This window comes from Grammomys surdaster, unplaced genomic scaffold (genome assembly GCF_004785775.1).
Source record: "Grammomys surdaster isolate TR1022 unplaced genomic scaffold, NIH_TR_1.0 150, whole genome shotgun sequence".
In the NCBI taxonomy this organism is placed as follows: Eukaryota; Metazoa; Chordata; class Mammalia; order Rodentia; family Muridae; genus Grammomys; species Grammomys surdaster.
This window is the reverse complement of record NW_021604608.1, coordinates 10366580-10389826: the sequence shown is the minus strand read 5'-3', so window position 1 is coordinate 10389826 and position 23247 is coordinate 10366580. Positions and strand designations below refer to the sequence as shown.

Genomic DNA, 23247 nt, shown 5'->3' with positions numbered 1-23247 from the left:
CTACTTTCTACTACTAATAAGGACACTATATTTTAGGGCATCCTTCTAGAAATAATATGGAACTTTGTTTATTATTAATGGGTAATATGATTCTTCAAATAAATCTGAGTCTTCTTCCCCTAAACTTGTGAATATGAAAATGGAATTTACAGATATGATTAAGGTTAGTAACGTTGTATTGGAGGAATAAGCTTCTACTATACTAGGGATTACAAATTAGCCATTTCAGATCAAGTTCACCTCCTTGAATGTAGAGGACATTTCAGCATAAAGGAGGTCAGAGACTTTCAAAAGACAAAGGCTTGCTTCCTTCGAAAGTGTAACAAAGACAGCCCTGGCAAAGCAATGCATTTCTTCTAGATTCTGTGAACAATCCTTAGATGAGAGCTCACAAAAATGAGGACAGCGATCTGATAAAGACAAGGAAATGAACTAAAAACATATTCTTTTCTCCAGACTTAAGAAAGAAAAGCAGCCTTGCAGATAGATAGAAAGGCAGCCAGGAGAGCAGGATGCCCTAAAATGAATGCAGATGAATTTATTTTATCTGTTCACACATATCCTACTTCTAACCTGGAGATCTGCATGCTTTCTTTTTTGTTCCAATATATTGTTTGAAACTATTTCATTTGGGGAAATGTATTGTGTCAGCAAGTAAGGAACCTAATAAATCTGTCAATCTTGAAATTTATACTATTTTCACCTTAGAAGTCAATTGTGTAAAATTAAATATAACTATTGAATTTCATAAATATATTTAAGTGATAGAATTGGAGACATTCCAAATATTTCCTCCTTCAAATATAGCAAAGCATTCTGATACTTTTCACATAAAAAGTTGAAGAAAATACCTTGCTGAGAGGTGTTGAGTATAAGATTAGTACTGAATAATAAAGAGAATAGTGAGCTGTGACAGCACATTCCTGTAGATGTGATAAAGAAGTAGAGGCAGAACAACCACAAGTTTGAGGCCAGCCTGGACTACATATTGAAGAACCAACAAGGTTGACTAATTGGTCAAGGCATCTTCCCACAATACCTTAAACTTGAGCTGAGTTTCTAGAACTCACATGATTGAAGGAAAGAAGTAACTCATGAAAGTTATATTCTGATTCCCATATGTATTCCATGTAATGAATGCACATGTACACACACACACACACACACACAAATACTCAAACATACAAAAAATAAAAATACATAAATCATATTATCCACAATGAATAGTTGTGTAAGCCCAAGGTGCTAAGACATACAATGTCTGGAAGCATCTCATTTAAACAAGTTTGCCTCACCTAGTTCATTGATCAGAGTAAGAGGCACAAGGTGGATATAATCTAACATATCTTACATTTCTTCATAAACTAAGACTGTTTGAAAAGTTGACCCTGATTAGAATATTGATCTTAATGTATATGTTTTATACTTGGGGTCGGAAAAGTGGACAGAATAATACACAACAGTATTGGCTGCTTCAGTTGAAATCATTCTACTCTCACATAAAATTATAGCCAAGAAAAGAACATCAATACAAAAAAGAGGAGAATCTGAGGATATAGAAAATTAGAAATATAAAATACTACAAAAGAACTCCTCTAATGTGTTCTGATATTTATATTAACGCTTTAATTATTCTTATTTCACATAATTCATTCTTTATAATATGATTATCATCATCATCCATTTCCAAGTTCAAGCTATCAAACTTATGTTGGGAGACTGTATTCTATGATATTGGAAACTTTAATTCTCTCTTCATTTGGAGATAATTATACATTTTAAAATATCAAAGGCTTATTTTCAAATGGTATGCATAGAAATAACAAGATGGTAAAATACACAATTTTGGTAATGAGAAAGTTGTCCCACATCTGACATAGGAATAACATCCAAAATTAATAAAGAACTGAAGAAGTTAGACACCAACAACTTCAATAACCCAATTTAAAAATGGGGTACATATCTAAACAGAAAATTCTCAATAGAGTATGTAAAATGGCCAAGAAAAACTTAAAGAAATATTCACAGTCCTTAGTCATCAAGGAAATCCAAATCAAAACTACTCCAAGTTTCTATCTTACAACTATTAGAATGGCTGAGATAAAAATCCCAAGTGATAGCACATGCTGTTGAGGATAAACAGGAAAGGAAACACTCCTCCATTGCTGGTGGGAGAACAAACTTGTACAACCACTTTAGAAATTAATTTGGCAATTTCTGAGAAAACTGGGAATAGTTCTAACTCAATACACAGCTATTCTACTCCTGGGAATATACCCAAAAGATGCCCCACTATACCATACGGATACTTGCTCACCTGTGTTCATAGCAGCTTTATTCATAATAGCCATAAACAGGAAACAACCTAGATGTCCCTCAATTTAAGAACGAATAAAGAAAATATGGTAAGTCTACTCAATGAAATACTATTCTGCAATTAAAAACAATGGCATCATGAATTTTGCAGGCAAAAGAATGGAACTTGAAAATATCACCCTGATTTAGGTAACCCATACCCAATAAGACATGCATGGTATGAACTCACTTACATGTGGATATTAATCAAAAAGTACTGGATACACACTTCACAAACCCAAAGAAACTAAACAAGAAGGAAGGCACAGGGAAGATGCTTGAATCTTACTTAGAAGGGTGATAAAATAGCAGTAAGAGGCAGATGGAGGTAAGGAACTGTCTGGGGGAAGGTATGGAAGGGAGTGGGGGTTTTCAGGAACAGTTGAGAGTAATCAGACAAATGGCCATGAGAATTTTCAAGCTACATGTCTACCTTGTAGCTGGGGTGCCCAGATGCCACTGGGAGATTTAGGCTTGGCTCTTTACAATGAAGGCATCCCCATTGAAGTGATCCTTGACAAAGAAAGGGTCCTTACTTTTCCAAACTCTTTTATTTAATGGTGAATGTAAATGTATATACCTTACTTAGAGTGAGCAAGGTATTAAATGCATTCTGTAGGAAGGAATGCACAGGAGGGGAAGATCATTGGCTGAACATTCGTGGCCTATCTAGATGCTCCATTAAGTATGGAGAACTCCAGGATTTTATGGTAAGTTACTAATTGCCATAGTCCTCTCATTGAGGTGTGTGGTTATGTATTCCAAAGCAGGTAGTTTGGCAGAGAGCTGGCCCCATGACTACAATACACAATTTAGTTTCATATGGTTTGGGCTCATTCAAACTTATCAGTTCTTACGTCTGGTGGTATGGTCTACTTGCCCCACAATAATAAATGGAAATTGCAGTTGGAGGGGGAGAAGGGACAGTCACTTACTATTTTAAGAGTAGGGCCACTGATATTTTTCATAATCCCTGCTGGATGATCCATAGCCATATGTCAATTAGTAGTACTAATTGAAATCATGTGATTACATTTTAAAAAACAACAAATTATTATGAAAAGAAGACAAGAAGTTGGGAAGAAACTTCTGAGTAAGTGTGGGAATCAGTTTCTATAGAGATGTGAAGGCAGGAAGGAAGGAATGCGTATGATCAAGATATTTTGTATGCACGTATGAAAAATTTAAAAAAACAATTAACATGGACATAATAGTTAATAATCATATGATAGTCATGAATTAAGCATCTACAAATTAAACAATTGTCAATGGGAGTGAAATCCATTTGGTAGCAAACATTGAGTATATGCCTATAAAACTAACAACAAATAAACAAAAGTATAGTCAGGTTTATTATGAAATAGTAATGTAGGCATAGAAGTAATTTTCCTAAAGGTCAAAATGACAAAATAGCGTTAGGGAATTAGAAAACATAGTCCAACTTATAAAAGTGATGTGGCAAAAGAAACAGTTCAACAAAGTGGATGAAATAGGTTTCAAAATTTTATTCTTAATATGCTCATATAACTGTATTATGTATATAACTAATTATTCTACTGAGGAACTCATTTTAAATCATCTTAGAGTTGTTTATATGGGAATTAAATATTATATCCTGTTCAGTAATTTTTACTTGTTTCAGGTTTACCCTCATACTATATAGGATTAAGTGAACTATATTGAATAGTTCCATTAAATATTTTATAACAATTATAACCATGACGGTAACATTAGAAAACAAATCAAAGTATAGTCATTCACTTAAAGAGTCTGAGTTGATATTAGATAAGAGAACTATTTTTCACCAAGCAAAATAGTTTAGTCTTTTTGCCTTGATTATACAGGTACAGACATTTTAATAGGTTCTGCTTTATTAATCAAGTACATCCATGTTTAAACAAATGTCTACGTTTTCCAAAACTACTTCTTTTCTCCTTTCAACTTTCCTTGAAACCAATGCGAAAAATGACTTGTCAGTAAATGAATGTAACATGCCTACTCTTGGTCTATGTTTTAAGTGGTTTAAAATGGAATAAAATGATCATGATATATATTTATCCTATTTCTATTAAAATTAATATGATGAATGTTGAGCTTTTAATGTTGAGACCACCTTATTTAACTAATGACTATGTGTATTTCACTCTTGTTTTAGTATTTTACTGAAATAAAAAGCCATTAATGCTTGCTAATCAGTAAAACTCTGCAAATATAACTGCTTCAGTTTTCACAAAGCACATTTGTTCTTTTATAAAGAGCATTTAATAAAGTTTGATCTGATACATTTACAATGAATCAGCTTTGCCTGTATGTTAATATGATTATTTCACCCCTTTGCCTTATTTTTCCTGACTTGTCAAGATGAAGTATTCTCTGATTTTACTTGGGTAGATTTTACTCAATTTCATATCCCTTTGATTCAGATCCACAACTCACACTTGAGCTTCAGGCAGTTCTTGGAAATTAAGAAAGCTATTCCTTCCTGACTTCTCCTGATTATTGACTACCTAGAGGAAGAGCTTTGGTTTCATAGGGGATAATTCTAGTCATCAGATCACAGCCACCAGCCCATGTCACCAGACATACCTTTCTATGACTGGCCTGATTTCTTCTGTACTTTTGTAACTTTAAGGCATGCATAGATTTTTATCTTTAAATATAATTTCTGTTGCTACACCCCTGCAATCATTTTTTCCTATTTATGTTCAGATGAATTTCTTCAATTCCATCTAAACTATATTATATCTAATTCTATGTAGATCTCATTGGAGCTCCTTCCTTAAAAAATTAATTTTATTCTTTAAATATCTTTTTTGAATTAATTATTTTACAATGCAGATTTTATTCCCTCCACCCCCCATCTCCACAAACATGTCCCCACCTCCCACCTCCTACACAACCAGACCTCTAAACTCCCTGGGGTCTCCAATTTCTTGAAGTTTAGGTGCATCATCACTGATTGAATACAGACCCAGCAGTCTTCTGCTGTATATGTGTTGGGGCCTCATATCAGATGTTGTATACTGCCTTTTTGGTGGTCCAGTGTTGTCAGCAATCCATAGCCTCAGTAACAGTGTCAGGCTTTGTGGCCTCCACTTGAGCTGGATCCCACTTTGGGCCTGTCACTGGAACTTTTTTCCTCAGACTCCTCTCCATTTTCATCCCTGACATTCTTTAAGACCGGAACAATTATGGGTCAGAATTTTTACTGTAGGATATCAACCTCCTCCCTCATTTGATGCCCTGTCTTCCTGCTGGTGATGGGCTCTACAAGTTCCCTCTCCCTACTGTAGGGTTTTTTATCTAAGGTCCCGCCCTTTGAGTCCTGAGAGTGTCAGACCTCCGAGGTCTCTGGAGCATTATAGAGGGTTCGCCAGACCTCCTACATCCTGAGGCTGCCTGTTTCCATTCTTTCTGTTGGCCCTTAGAGCTTTTAGTCCTTTTCCTCCCAGGTCTCTCCCTTCCTTCCCACTTGTGATTGCTTTCTTCTCCCTTCCAAGTGAGACTGAGGCATCCTTACTTGGATCCTTCAGTTTGTTGACCATTTTGAGTTCTATGGATTATATCTTGGGTATTTCGTCCTTTTTTTTTTTTTTTTTGGTTAGTATCTTCATATTATTGAATACATACCATGCATGTCCTTTTGGGTCTGAGTTACCTCACTCAGGGTCATATTTTCTAGTTCCATCCATTTTCCTGAAAATAAAAAAGTAAAAGTAGTTGACATTTTTCAGGTTTTTAACTGACAGTGGTCTTATAGAATACCTAAATTTTTATGTTACACCTATTTTATTAGTATTTTCATGTAGATGAAAATAGTTTTAAGTTTAGCAGTTAGGAAGACTAAAGCTCAAGAATCTACATATTGACACTGTTTTCCTATCTCCACCTGGGTATACTGAAACAATGTTTTCATACTTTTTCTTCCTCACAATTGTATTATCTACAGAACAAACATTGCCATACCATCTTTGATAGTCCAACTTGGTTGTCAACATGACCCTTTCAGTACATTATGGAAATTTTAGGAGATGTGGCCTTAAAGAGGAAATTGCATGACTGCATCACAATTGTGATGCTTCCAGTTCACTCTCTACTTCATGTTTGCAGGTGATGATATGACCTCTCAGCTTCCTTATCTGGCTGCCTGCTGATGTGTCTTCTATCATTGTGAACACTCTGTCTCAAACCCTAGACAATATAACCATTATTCCAAAATTTTGTATATAGTCACTACCATACCATATTCTCTCTCTCCCCCCCCTCTCTCTCTCTCCTTCTAGTACTCTAAATATTGGGAATTTAGAGAAATCATTGTTGATAACCTTCTTGATATTCAGTGTCTTCCAATCTACTAGGCCAAGATATTGGTATAGATTCTTGTCTTTTAATATTGATGATATTAAAATTCATTATGCTAAGCATGTCACATGAACTTTGTTTTGAGAATAACTTCATGACATGATTACTATTGATTTTATTTTATACTTCAGAGAGTTGAGGTTTAAAAAAATATAATATATACCTGAGTACATACAAGGAAGATATAGATGAACCTAAGTTGGAAATAATTATCAAGGTCAATGTCTGACCATTATTCTATGAGTATACAGTACTTGTGATGGGAGAAATGATGCCCCTCATTAAATTATATGCTTTAACGTCCAGAAAGGTTTTTATATTAAATGATAAATGGGAAACAGAACTATAGATAATATTAAGTGTGCTAATCAGATGAACTTGACATAAAGATACTGCCGAGAATTATTTCAATCCACCCATTAAACAGTAATGGAACTTCAGAAATGGTAAAACCGTGGAAGAAATAGAACTGAAAGAAAGACACAGATACTGTCTTTTAAAAGAACAAAGAAAGAAAGTCACAATGTCCAGGGGACTACATAAATTTCCATAGCACTTTTCTATAAAATGATTATATAAGAAGTAAGTGATTGAAGTTCTTCCTCATTGGTAGCATATCTATCCCCTGACTGACAAGGAACTTTCAAGCAGTATGACCTCTTTAGAGTCCCAGAAGAAACCTTACTATATTCACTAATTTATCAAACTGGATCTGGAAAAAAGCTTTTCTGTTTGGTTGTGTGTTGTATCTTAGACTCCCTTTTCTCTTCATTTTAAAGGGTTTTGGAGGTAACTCTGAGTCTATTTATGCATTGAAAGATGGTCTCTCCATCTTAATGTCAGTAACTTTTGTAATATCTGAGTGTGAGAAGGCTTACAGTGATATTTAAAGGAGTACATTTTTGTACATATATCTATTAAAAATTAATGTACCTATGATATTACTGTAAGTTTAGGACAAATATCATGTGGTGGTGTATTGTATTTTCCATGTCCAAACACCAAGGCATGTTGTGAAATCCAATAGATTCAATTCTTTAAAACCAATACATAAATTCTTTTTAAAAATGTTCTTAAGCATTACAAAAAACACTAACATAAGTTTATGACATCTAATTTTTGTTTATAGAATTTATTGTGATGACTATTATATATTAAGTCCAGCCTTGTTACTATAATGTGCCTCTGTAGGCTGTTAGAGTACTTAAAATAAGGTGCCGGAAGACAGAGATTTAGAGTTATGCTATACTACAACCAATAGATAAACCCTATTTTTCCTTGATTTAAAAGGATGAACATAGTTTTAAAATGGTCAAGGGAATCGTGTAGTCATAGAGGGAGGTTCCAAAAGTCTTAGTAATGAAGTAAACTCAGGAGAAAAGAATGCTTGAGAGCTGAAAGAAATTACAATCCTCTACAAAGTTTATAAGAATGCACTTCTGAGCCTATAATGGTTGGAATCCAGGGAGAATGAAGTACAATGGCATACAGACAATGAAAACAATATCGAATTTCAAAGAAAGAAGCAATCCTTTTGTTTTGTCACTTTTATTAAATGAAGATAATTTATCCCACATAAACGTAATATGGTGTTTCATACTATAGCATATGGAACACTTAACAGTAAAAGGATAGGAAGATGGAAAAGTAGCACTCTCTTAGCCATATGGTATTATATCTGTGAATATGTAAGTTTTCCTCAGGGTGTCAAATTTCAAGACAGCTGATTTCCTTGTCAATGTTATTCAACACTTCTGTAGAGTATTTATGAAATTGAAAATTCATTTTCTCTTGATTTTTATTAGAGCATATTAAAAATAAACAGATCACTAGATTTTTAAGATGTCATGAAAAGGAAAACCCACTGGTAGGTATACTCATAGTTCCTATGATGCTGAGAAATGTGGGGATAGTTACACAAGGAAGCTGACTGTTTCTTGAACACTAAACATAGGACACCTAGTCAATTTTGCCATTCTGAGTCAAGTGTGCTCAAAGGATAATGCAGATTCTGTAATCTAAAAGAGGTACCAATGTTGTAAGCAGTGATTTTCTGCCAGCCAAGAGGGGATTTTCACATTCCATCAATGGAAAACCCCCCTACTGTGACACTTCTGTATGTTTTTCATCTAAAAATGGACACGTGCTCTTTACTAAACCAAGCTGGTTGGTTTGTAAGAATTTATTTTAAGGGAAAATGACATGTGAGATTGAAAAAATCATCTTCAATAAAGCTAACAACATCCATTGCTAGTATGACCTTAGTTGTTATTAAATATACTATTGTTCACTGGTTTTTTTAAGGACATAGGCTATTGGTGTTTTCCTTATTTGGACTCCAAATGTTAGAGGTAAGTCTCCATTTCTTAAGAGATCATGCACTTCAGAAACAAGACTCAGAAACCCATAAGCTGAAACTTATCAGAATCCCCTCTCCATGAGAACTAGCTTTTGGAGTACTAAAGAGCAGTATGTAAAATTTCAAAGGATGAAGACAACCATTACCTACCTAGATATGACGTGATACCTATGAATCACATCAATGAACATCATGGCATGATAACACTGTGGGTATAGTAGTGGCATAAATATATTGGTAAGAGCTCTCAAGTTAGACTTAATACTGGCTCAAAATGACAGAAAACATGCCTTGCGTTGAAACCTACCTACTCAGTACTAATGAAGTCAATGTATTCTTGGAGAATTTACAACCACTATTTTACTAAACAAGCATAATCTCTAATGACAACCTATAAACATTTGTCATTTTTCCCACAAGAAAGTGTAGCCATCGCTCCTTATCAAAGATTTTTAATTTTTTGCAATAGAGCCACTACAGACAATCACAACCAATCAAATGTAGAGTCATAGAGTCCAGTCCCAGTGGATACACTTAAAAATCATTCCAATATTTATGGTTCTGGAAACATTATGAAAGATAGTACATATATAAAATAACCACACTGACACCCAGGCTAAAATCTCTTTAAACTTTGGAAATCTTTATGTATTAATATGGAAATTTTTATGAGATATTTTATTCATTGAATGAGACAGGTATGCAGAGAATGCTGCTAATTGTGTTGAAGAAAAGATACATATTTATGGCTACAAGCTTTTATATGCAAGTAAATTTCTGTAAGCTTACAGTATAATTTGTATCAATCAGTATACAAACAAGAAACAGATGGCAAACTCAAATTAGAATAATTTGAAGGGGTTTATTTACAAAGTAATTAATTACAAAGGTTTGGATAGATATAGAAAAACTAAAAGCAAAGTATACTAAAATATCCTTGATTATAAGCAGAAGGACTCCAACACCCTTAAAACTAGGAGAAGAAAACATTTCACACACCAAAATGAATGTTCTTATAGTTTTTGTTTTTAATATAAAAGTCTCAAGATGTTCTCATGAACAGTCAGCCAGGTGATTAAACATGTTGACCTCACTTCCGTTTCTCTTTCTGTGCAAATACACAAACTCAATCCTATGACTCCAATACTGAGATCATATATGTCGTGGTCACATGGATCATAAATAGTATCATAATCAAGGGAAATTATAAGGAAGAGAAAGAAAATATTCTGAACAAGAAATGGGAGAGCAAGTGGAAGGAACACACTACTGTTTCCCTAGATCTTTATACGGTATTCATTGTAGAGTATATCTCCAGAGATTTTTTAAAAGTTATAGCTCCTAGTTAGATATTAATAATAGTTCATAATGCATATTCATCTTGAAAGAGTAGAGGAAGCAGTAAAATATAATCCTTTAGAAAGCCCTTATCCTTTCTTAAAAGACTTTAATTATATTATTAAGTACAAAAGTATGCTAGGTAAATAGACAATTTTATTTTTTAAGAATTTAATATATGAGTACTGTATTTGTGTTATTGTATCTGTTTCTTTCCTCCCTACTATTCACTATCTCCTTCTCATCCTTTCTAAAGATATTTGATATATAAATATATATATGTTTATAGATACAACCCACTGATATTATTTAGTATTACTAGTGTTGATATTCACTGCTTAGGGTTAACTTCTGATAGTTTGGGAGACCTATCAGTGTTCTTGTTGTCGCTGACTCCCAGTATTATTCTACTAACTGGAGTTCTTATTCTAAGGAAGAATCTCTAAAGCTTTACTTTTATTTTTTTAATTGAAGCATATTAAAATGATTTGAAATTTTTTCTTTCTTGAAGGTAGATCAGTGGTTCATGTCTCAATAAATTACAAATAAGTCAAAATAATACTTTAACAGAAGTATCATCAAGTTTTTCATACATGTGCCAGTGGTTGACTTGTGAGCAGTCAGCGTGGTAGCTGTCTATTGTTATTTTATATATCAGTTATTTTGTGTGCTAAACTGTCAAACAAAACTTTGGATTCAATTCTGTTGATCAATCTCTACCTCCACCCGCATTGTACTTTTATAACAAAATATCACAAATAAAGTAATTTATAATGAATGAAAATTTGTTGTCCTACATTTCTGGAACATAGATGTCTAACAACAAGATGGGAGATGCCTTCACCTGCTGAGAGACTCTTTGCATCATCATGATGAAAAGGAGGTAAGGGGGAGAAAATAAGAGGGGAGTGCAGGAACCCCATCAGCAAATCCTTCATAACATCCTCCAGAGGGCCTACCTGCCAATACTGTTAAATGTGGGTTAAGGTTCCATGTGATTTGGGAAGTTAAAAAGCCTTTAAAGGATACAAGCCATGTGATGTGGACATTTTAACTGTTCAATGAAATAGAGTTTGATAGCTTGGTTTCTAAGTCATCTCTATCGCATTAATTGCACATTTTGATTAATGATGTATATTCTCTAAGTTCAAATTGTATTTGTTTAAGCAGAAATTATAGTTAAAATATTTTTTAAAGATGCCAAAGTAAGCATAGAGCGGTGTGACATAATAGAAATTGATGAAATAGGAAAAGGCATGAACATACTCTTGCATTACCAACCAGAGTGCCAGTGTATATTTACCTCTCTAAACACAACACCTCCTCTACCTTGCCTCCTCTACCACTACCAACTTCTCCTTTCCTCTACTTTTATAAGTTCCCATTTGCTCACAGATTCAACGTAGATATGGAGTTATTACTTTATCAACTGTAATTTCTGCTGAAGTAAAGCTGATTTTCCTAGACTTGTTCATAATGTGTACTAACTGTAATCTTTTGTAAATATCACAGTCTTTTTTACTTTTTATCTCTAGATAACTATAAAACTATTTCAAAAATAAAGAATAATACAATAAAAATAAACACTAAAGAAAGGGAATTAAACATTTTTTCTTTTGAAATACTAGCTAGTTTAATTTAGCTCTCCAATTGTATAATCCTTAATTTTCTGTTTCCATTTTGCAGATTAAAGATTCTAAGTTTCTTTTTCATTTCTAGTAACTTTGTTGTCCATGTTTTTGCTTTACTACCATGCATTGAAAATAAAAAGGTTTGCTTTTCAAAATTTCAATACATGTGTTTGATTAAATACATACTACTCTCCCTCCTCTCCATCTCTTTCCATATTCTCACTAATATTTTCCTTCTATACTTCATGTTTTTTCAAAACCCATTAAATCCACTTATGCTTTTATGTGAATGGCCATGGACAGAAAAAAAGCTTCCTTTTACTGACACATTTTGTCCTTTTGTCAAGAGGAAAGATAGAAATCGGGTACCTGCTGTCCTCCTTATTTTACTTTGTGTCCCAAACCTGTATTTCCCTTAAGCAATCTGTGTAAGTCTACTTAAGATAGAATAAACTAAGAAAGAGAAAGAAAGTGCGTGCTGCAAAAGTATGATGATTCTAGTTAGAATCCCAGAAGGTTTTTAAAAATTCTAGCACTGAAACATACACTGGAAAATCCAGTGTTATAGACATAGCTACACAAAGATCACTGAGGTTTTCTGGACAACAGTCTCACTAAAAATCAATGCACGTTCTGGGTTCTGTTGAAAACACTACCTCAAGGGAATGAAGTTGAAAATGATAGAGTAGAATATTCCACATCTCCACATGCACACACACACAAACATACAGAGAGAAAGAAAGAGAGAGAGAGGAGAGAGAGAGAGAGAGAGAGAGAGAGAGAGAACTAGCAGAATGCATTTTTACAAGCTAGAATGAGAATTAGAAAAATGGAGAGAATCAATTACTGTGCAGTTCTGTGCTAGGGACACTTTACCTTGTTCTGTAAGGTTTTGAAGAAAAGTCTCAGAATTCTTGGTGACAAGTTATGAGTTTCCAAGATTCCAGAGCAAAGACAGGAGGCAGAGCCAGTGGAGGAAACTGTAAGAAATAGGACAATAGTTTCTGATGGACCAACTAGTTCCTTGTTTGATGATTAATCGCAAGAGCACAACAGAGCAATTCTGTTTTGCTGCTGCCCATGGCCAACCTTGAATTTCTCTACAAGAAAAATGAAAAGGAGTAAAACTTTAAAGTTAGAAAAGTTTTATGATCTACTCAATTTAAGTGAAAAGCTTGGTGTTTTCTTGTTTTAGACAATGGTTCACTTTCTGTTACCTTTTTTAAAAAATATAGTCTGTGTTTATGGTTTGGTAGATTTTCACAGTGAGAGATGAGTTGTATAAACATCCTTTATATCAAAAGTTTCCCTCCCTAGTGGTCTCTGGTGAAATGGGAAACTAATGAAAGACACCGGCCAATGAGGACACCAGCATGAAATGGTCCTCAACTGGTTAAAGTGAACAATAGGCAGTTAATTTCTGTTAGGTGCTGTTGTTTAGATTAATCACAACTTGTCTTTAGTTGAATAAAGGTCTCTCATAACAAAGTACAGTAATTTTTCAATGTCTTTACTAAAGCTTTCTTTTATGGAAAGAATGCAGCTTTATTGAAGTATAATTGACATATGTCAACCTATGTGTATTTAAATGAACAGAGAATTTGAAATAGATATGTATACACACTAACCCATTGAAACCATTCTAATTGCATTGTTATTTCCCATACTTTTTCCTTTCTCCACAATGTCTCATGTCTGGTTCACATATATTCCACCATTGTCCTCCCATAACAGTAACTTTTATTTGACAGAATCAGCTTATTGCAAGTAAACTCACTCTTCCTAGCTCTTTTTGAACTCTGGCTTGTTCAAATCAGCTGTTATAGATCAAAATCCGCTCTGAGTTGACTGACTCAAATTGGCTTCTCTTGACTTCTTACTGAATTGCTCTGCTCAAAAAACTACTTCTGAACTCTATAAACTGAACTGCACTCACTGCAGGAACTAAGCAGAATGGAACTCAACCTCATTCAACTGAACTGCAATAAACTCAACTGAAGTCACTTTATTATGTCCCAATATTGCTCTTAAATTCTCATTCTTCTCTGTGCTCTTCTCTTGAGAGGTAGGCGTATCCTATCTCTGACTCACACTGTCAAATTTTTCAATGACTGGTCAATTTGTCTTCTCCTCAATTTGAAGTCATTTTCTTTTTTTATTGAATATTTTATTTATTTACAGTACAGATGTCATTCCCTTTCCTTATTTTCCCTCCCTAGAAACCCCTATCCCATCCTCCCTCCTCCTTTATGCTTTTATACCATTGTGATTACATGCATATATTAAGGTCAGATCTAGGTTGAGGGTCTAGCAATACAATTGGTGCAAATAGTCAAGTAACAAGTAATACAATAAACACAAATAGTCAAAGAAAAAGCAAGGTATTAAACCCAATTACGTGAATACTCCCATGATCACTGTTACTAAGGGCTTATCAGAATGACCAAAGTATCTGACACTACTTCTCTGTCCTAGTCCAAGGTCATTTTCATGTCTGAAGCCTACTTCCTTGTTCTAGCCTAAAATTTAGATGATTCCTGCCTGAGATTACTTCTTTATGCTAGCCTAAGATTTAGATTCCTACCTGCATTACTTCTTTTTTCTAGCCTAACACCAGATTCCTGCCTGAAGCCTAATTTCAAACATGGCTGCTTCCTTCTACAAACTAATTTACCTTCATTGTTAGGGATTAAAGATGTGTACTAAGGATGTGTCTGTATATCAGATAAACCATACTGAAATCCAGGACATGGATGCATTCTGCTTGGATCATATAGCCCTAGAAGGTCTTTAGATGTGATTCTTTGCCAGAGCAGCTATGTTGCTGGATGAAAATTCCTCTATATACTCCCCCTTTCTGTTTAAGCTTGAAATTGTGCATGGTTTAACTTTCCATCAAAAGCAAAAGTGTATACTAAGGTTATGTCTGTATTCTACTCAGAGAGATTAAAGATGTGTAATCCCAGTGTGATAATATAGACTTGAAATCTTTAGATATGATTCTTTACCAGAGAAGCCATGTTGAAGGATTAAAATTTTTGTACACTATCTACAAGTAATCATTGCTTAGTTTAGTTATAATAAATTAGCCTGTATGTAAAATAAATATGACTTTATTATGTAACATTTTCACTTCAGGCTTCTTTTCCTTATCAGAGTTAAAAATTAATCCACCTTTGTTGCTTCAGTTATTCATTTTTATTGTCAAGAATTCTAAATACAAATGTATTTCACGATTTTGTTAATGAATATTTAGATGATTTTGATCTTTGCTAATTAAAAATTAGTATTGAGATTTATATGAAATTTTATATAGAAATATATTTTCAGTATGAAAAAGTATGTAAATTCTATTGAACAAGTACATCTAGCATTTCAAGAAAGTCCAAAAATACGTCTCAACATATGTGAATCAAAATTCCATTTTACACATTTTGTGAATACGTGATATGGATTTATTTTGAAAAGTTACAAGCATTCTAATTGATGTGCAGGCCTATTCAAGTACGTATTTTCTTAATGATAGATTGTTTGTATGCTCATTTGCCAACCATCCTTGCCCATTCAAATGGTAGTCATTTAATTTAACACTTACGCTTATATTTTATTCATATGAAATGTCTAGAATTCTTGATCTAGAACTTCTTAAGTTCTTAACAAATATTTGATTTCAGAATACTTCCATATATGTATATATATTCATATATATAAATTATATGTTACACTGTTTTCAAAAGAAGTTTTAATAAAAATTTAATAAAATATAGCTTATGATTTGAATACATCAAACATGGTTAAAAACAAAGAAATTGTCACTTTGAGATAGACATTTATATTGAGAATGATAAAATAAATATATACAGACACTAAACATAGTAAAAATACTTAAAGCAATACTATGAATAGCCTAGGACTATAAAATCAAAATACTATTAAGGTAAATATTCCATTTTAGTGTAAAATATTTTCAGTAAGAAACTTTCTAGACAGGGGAGATACTATGATCAAATAGCTGGTTTTCCAGGGTGAGACTTACCAGTTTCACTCCTGATGTAAGGAACCCTGTGACTTCCCCCAAGGTAGGATACTAGACTATATAATATGTATGTGGTAGCGTTTGTGGTCTCCCCTCTGTTTATCAAAAAAAATAAATTACATTATTATGTTAAAATTTTCATTAAACATTTATAGAACATGTCTAAGTTTAATGAACTAAGTTGAAAATGTCAAGGTTTTTAATATCTTAATGACTAAAACAGGAAAATTATTTACAAGAAAATTACAGGAGACTGTCCTCACATACTTAGAAGTAAGTAAATTTTAGATGTAGATAAATTTAATATAAATTTTGGAAAATGAAATAGATGCCAGTAAAGAATTATAACTACATATCTCAATGTCAAAGATGATATTGTTCAGTTGTAGTTTCTATTGCTGTGAAGAGACACCTTGACTTCAGCAAGCCTTATCCAGGAAAACATTTAACAAGGGCTGGCTTACAGTTCAGAGGATTAGTCCATTATCATTATGGCTGAAAACATGGCAGCATACAGCCAGATATGGTGCTGGAGAAGTTGCTGAGTGTTCTAGATCCAGATTGTCAAGTAACAGCAAGAGTGAGTGATACTGGGCTTAGCTTGAACATCTGAAATCTCAAAGATATAACCTATTTCCTCCAACACGGCTGAACCTCCTACTAGTGCCACTCTGTATGCATTTACAAGGGCCATTTTTAACCTGAACAACACAGACACTTGTGATCTTCACCTTATGGTTTATTTTTTTTTTTGGCTTTTGTCAGCTACTCAGGTTGATCTATAAACTGTGTCATGGTTTGTAACATGTCTATTCTTGCTTCTAACTGCTATTATATGCATATCCACTACATTTTTTCATCTAGTTTGTCTTTACTTCTTCATGATTGAGGCACTGGCCAATAATAAAGACCTGGACCTTTGTAGAAAAATCTGCATTATACATCCCCTAGAGAAGAATTACTAGAACAAGAAATATACATGAGTAAATTAGTATTATTAGTAGTATTCTGAGTGGATTTTTGTGCCCACAGTGACACCATCAGTGACTGGGAACTGCTATATTCTGATATTCAGTAAGCATACAGTGCTTCAATTTTCAGTGTTTCATTTTCCCTAAGATATGTTTTTTCAAGACAATTAAAACATTTATCCATTGTTTTTTCATCTTTCTGATTTTAATGACTATATGCATGTCTACATAGTACTAGTAGCGCATTAGAATTTCTCACCTATACATTGCCATCAATTTAAGTTTAGAATTGTTATGTAATTGATATTGATTTCAGGACCTCCTTATGTGCTATTTGTGCAAAGGGCATTGTCAACCACATTATTTCTCCCTTAATTTGTGGCATTCATAGTTCAAACAATTTCTATGTGATCTCTCCCAGTAGACAAAAATCCCTTTTTGGTTTATAACCTTATTCTATCTAATAATAGCTACTAGATGAACTTCTGAGATATGTGAAAGCAGAAACCTGTCTTATGAGTCTTGATAGAAATAAGGTTCTCACAGTAAGATTCAAGACCAATTAGTTATAGTTCTAATGCCCTATGCTCCAATATGTTTAAGGAGCATTGCATGCTGATAGAAACCACTGTTCTGTCATAAAATGTCAAATGCATTATTCATAACACATAGCAGTAAAGCTGAATAATTAATACCTCAATATCACTGATAACCAAAGCTCCCCTTCCTCATGTCAATATACGATTTGGAAATTCTTTTTGATGCAAGCCCAAAGCACACATCACACTCTGTGGGAATTCTGCATTCTGAAAGATATATGCATGCACTCAAAATTTGAACCACAGCTATTGTGCATGTCAGCAATTACTTCCACCAAATCCCTGTAAATAGAGGTGAAAAATGAAGCTTACTTAGTCCTTTCAGAAGATAGAGAGTTGGTACACTGAAGTACTCACTTTAAAATAATGGCGATTGAATTCCATGCACAGTTCAGTTAGCATTCAGAAGTGGACCTTCTTCATAGTGTAGCTTGAAAACTAATGTAGAGTGGAATTAGATGGAAAGCATAGAAAAGATGGCTCAGGAAGGCATATGGTTTTTGGACTGTTCATAACTATGAGAATTAACACCTAACAAAGAGAAAGAAGACTACTTAATTTATAGTTAGATGATAAATATATATCACTTATTATACAAAATCTAAAGTTTCAGTTGAAAGGTATAAGCATCCCTTTAACTAACATTATTTTTTGCCTTTCCTAAGTGGCATCAGTTAATGTACATTTAACCAATGGAATATCTACACCACTCTAACCAGAGATCTGCTCTCTCCAGAATATCGGAGTTGTTTTTTTGCTTGTTTTAATCTATATTCTTTGGAACAACTGCTGTAATTGTGAGGTCTTAATCAATTGTGAGAATAATATGGATTATATATTTATAAGAAACTGTCAGCATCTCATGACTCTTAATTGTTATATAGAACAGTCCAGATAGACACTATTATGATAAGAAATAGGGATTATTATTGTTGTTGAAATGACAGTAAAATAAAGCATACAGGCATAGTCAAGGATTAAAAATTCCATTCTAAAACAATGATCATGACAAAGTAATTTTAAGTTAGGGTGATATATATTCAAATTGGTTTAAAATGTGGCTACAAATCTGTAAAATTCAATGTCAAATTCTGATTCTCTACTGGCATATTAGGAAGTGTGTTCTCTCTACACCCCAGGCCATTTAGGTATGTTTTCTCTAACAGTAACCTGGTTTCACAGAGAGTCATTTTTATTTCTCTTGAGAGTGCTGTAGCCTGAAGCATAAAGACCTACATCTACCCATGACAGAAATTTACCCCCAATCTGACCAAGACAAGATGATTTCAACTCTTATGTACAGGATGGCTTCCTGCTGCTCTTGGCTTTGTAAAAGTCTTTGTTGTTCACTCTCCTGAAGTTGTAGAGTTTATTTTTTTCCATTAACAAGAGAACATTTCAATTCTGCTGGCATCCCTTTAGTGATTGAGGTGGCATTACTGGTAACTTCAGCACTTTGAAATGGTTTCAGTCAAGTTTTAGATGACAATCCTCACACCATTACTGACACTAACAGTTTTCAAACAATACAGCCGTAAAAGAAAACCTAGGAATTACATGGAAAAGGGAAGGTGTGGAAGAAGCCTTATTCAAAAGGAGGATCTCCATGGACTTAACAATGTCCTTTATGCATTGACTGAACTCCAAACCGGCCTTTCCTATTGACAAGCTAAAGGTATTTCTCATAATAGGATAGTCAAGCAACAAAACCTCATTTCCTCTCAATTGAAGTGAAATTCTAAAGTCACTGCTTCAAAGAATGACCTCTTTAGAAACAGGGCAGAACATTTTAGCTCTGTTCCTTCTCCATCTGTGTGTACTTAGCAGGAAATTGTCTTCCATTCCTTGCCTTACTATAAAGAGACCCTTTGAGTAGGAAAAGAACAGAGCACATATGATAGTGTGATTCTTCGAACGATTCACATTTATTTTCCACTTAACTACATTGTTAGTCATTTGTATTGTTCTATTGGTTGTTCAGTTTCTGATTTTCCAAATGACTTAGATCTTTGTAAAGATATAAATGAACATCCACAGGACGTTCATTTAACATTTAACCCTTGTCATATTGAGGAAATATAAAGTGACAAAGCCCAATACAATTTTGCTTTAGGCATGGAATATGATAACTGCATGCTTTAATTTTGCAGTAGTCTGATGGGAAGTGTCTATTAAGTTAACAACATTTCTTGCTGTTTTGTTAAGGTCAGATGAAATTTTTTTAAAATTCTAGTCAACCACTTTACCATTTCTTTATCCCACTCAGAACACTGCTTAGAGTTTTATTTACATGTTTCTAATTATGAATATGAATTTCTTAGCATTGTGTTTATAACAATAATGTTACATTCATTTTCTTATTTTTTTACAAAAAGTTAGGAAGCATAGAAGACCATTTCAGAAACTAATCAGTTTATCATATGAAAATAGAATGATACCATTATGAATATCTAACCTTTAATTTTTTAAGGAGTTTGCAGTGATTTAATATATATTGAGGGCTTTGATGTTATTTTTCTAAATTTTATATTAACTTCCAAATATAAGATAGAATATTTAGTGCTCTCAGAGAATGAGAAATTGGCATTTTATTTCATCAATTTATTTACTATGTGATGGAAAATACTAGTAAGCAATCAATATCAAATAGTACTATGTGACACATTTAAGATTTGCCTGTATATATCTATACATAGCTTTAATAACCACATAAAGTGAAATTTACCAAGTTCTTGAGCCAGAAACATTCAGAAATATTTAAATTATTTTCACTACTCCTGTGATGTTACAACAGTATTTGTTAACTTTTACCATAATAATTTTAAACATTAAGTACCATTGCCAGGTTTTTTTTTAGATAACTTTCTTTCAAAATATTCACTAATTCTGTATGATGAAAGGATACATATTGTAAATGGATTAAGGCATTGCCTTTTCCTATTATTTTTGCTAATATACTATCATGTTTTAAAATTCTATAATAAATAAGAATACCAGCTACTAAATTAACATGAAAATGATATTAAGAACATTTATTCTGTTCTAACCATTATGCTTTCATAAAGAAGGTCACTTTAATGACATTTAAAGTGGAAATGTAAGCTTAAGTTTTGAGTGATAGTTCAATATTGTAAGACTCTGATGAGCCTTAGCTTACCGGGGATCCCCTGAGTGAACAACACTGAGCCAGGGTTCGATGCAAAAGCAAGAAGAATTTTATTGTTCCAGCATGCTGGGGTCATCCTGCATCCAATAGGAGAGCTGGTATTTTCAAATACAAGGTGAGATATTATCAACACACACTATGTTATTATCACTAAGATTAAATACTATAGTTAATATATATTACATATAAAGTTAGCTTACCGGGGATCCCCTGAGTGAACAACACTGAGCCAGGGTTCGATGCAAAAGCAAGAAGAATTTTATTGTTCCAGCATGCTGGGGTCATCCTGCATCCAATAGGAGAGGCAGCTTGTTTGGGGGACCTTTATACAGTTTCCAGGGGACAGAGTAGAGAAACAGCAACTAGGCATAATATGATTGGCAGAACAGTATGACTTTTAAACTGATTGGTCTTTAGAGAATGAGGTGACAAGGATTTCCCTTGTCTGTGGGTGGCCAATGGTGTATCCTGTGAAATGTGTCCCCACCGAGAGGTTGGATCCCCCCAACCTGTGATCTGAAGAATGTCAATTAGACTCTCCCTTCTGGAGGGGCAAGTGTCACATGACCTTTTCAAAGTTCCTGAGCTAACTTCTTCAGTATATTCAGCAGAGATGCAAGGATCCAGAGAATACATTTTAATCATAGGGGCCAGTCAATGAGAGAAATCACTCCTAGATAAGACATTAATATCTGGAGGTCATGTGAGGTATGTGATGCTTGATATCATATGTGTTTGATTTTAAACACATCTGACTTGGTATTTGAGACAAATTGCCACCATAGTGGTATGGTCAGAGAAAGGCATCAAGGAGAAAAGAGAAAGCTAACTTAATTGCCTTTGTTCCTCAGTGACATAGCTTAAATTGAGATTGTATTTCTGAGAGCACATGGGTATTTGCATACCTGTTTTTGTAAGTGAAGAAATGAGCTCAAAGCACTTGACCTACAGATAATGTATCACTTGATATCTGAAGGACAAAGAGTACAGTAGGGAATCAAGAAAATCCGTACTTTCTTTTAAGGTTTTTCTCCTGAATTGGAGAGAGGTGCTTGTGGTGTTAAACCTCCATTCAAATGCAAAATACAAAACAATAAATACAAGGGGAAAAGCCATAATACATGCTCTCATTGTATGTTCTTGGAGAACAGCCATAATTCATGGCTAAGTGCAAGTAAATCATATATGAATAAGCTCTAATGATTTAAGTGTTCTAAACTTAAACAAAGAGATTAAAAAAATTGAAGCTGGTACATCTCCTGACACAGTTTGGCACAAGTGGCTTATGCAGAAGATCTTTGTCTATATTACTAAATGTGTAAAGAACATAGGAAGTACCAGAGTAATGATTCAAAGCTAAGACCATAAATTAAAGTTGGAATGTCTCCATCAGTATTCAAGTGTTGAAAATCTCTTTAATTAGAAATCTATACTATGATTTATTGGAGATAGATATAAGTAACACAAGCATATGTGCACTAACTCACACATAGGCACAGATATACACATTTACGTTATGTAATATGCAAAGCTCATTTGAGCTAAATTTACAGTATATTCATATTTTGTAGGTACAATAATGGTGCAAAGTGATGCCTAACAGACAATAAATATGCAGGAAACTATTGAAATCATTGAAAAGTGGTTACTGTTATGAAGCCATGAGACATTGCTACTCCACATTTTGAGATAGTAAATATATGAAGTCAAACTGATCTTTAAAGAAGGGAATTAATAAGATATTTTTCCACTCTAGAAAATTAATCAGTTTTGATTATGGATTAGAAATGGGTAGTCTCTCCAATATGCAACATGTGTAGTAGTGACTATGGTTGATAAGAAATCAAATTTCTGTACATTATATCAACTATGATGAGAAAGAATTTAATATAATCTGACCTGGATCATTAGTCTCATTTCTAATCATGAATAAGGTATATCACAACCCATTGAGTGATTCTTTAAGAGTTGTTTACAACCTTTTTTCTTAAAATTATTTCTTTAAAGGGATGAGGAAATGCCCCAGTGTGCAATATAATTTGCTATACAAATGTGGAGACCTGAATTTGCTTGCTAGATATTCATTTAAAGGCTTTACATAGCCCCACAGACTGGTGACCCTAAAACTGAATGGTGGAGACCTAAAGATTCTAAGAGATTGCTGGCCTAGCCTAAACTAGAGGGCATATTCAGAGGGCAAGCCTATATGAAAGCATTAAGACAGATAACAATAGATGAAGACACTAGATTTTCTCTCTGGCCTTTGAGGGTATGCATGGCTGCATACACCTGCATATTATACATGCTTTAACAAACATATGTGCTGTTTTCAAAAACTGAGAGATAGACTAATAAAAAGCTGCCAATTGTTATATACTATAAAAACTTTATATGTAATATATATTAACTATAGTATTTAATCTTAGTGAT

At 33.6% G+C, this 23247-nt stretch overlaps 1 non-coding gene across 1 annotated transcript; it reads left to right on the top strand.

The window, feature by feature from the left end:
- Positions 1-16020: 16020 nt before the first annotated feature.
- Positions 16021-16177, top strand: LOC114619540. The gene has a single exon (XR_003711176.1). It is a non-coding gene; the product is annotated as a U1 spliceosomal RNA (small nuclear RNA).
- The last annotated feature ends 7070 nt before the right edge of the window (positions 16178-23247 follow it).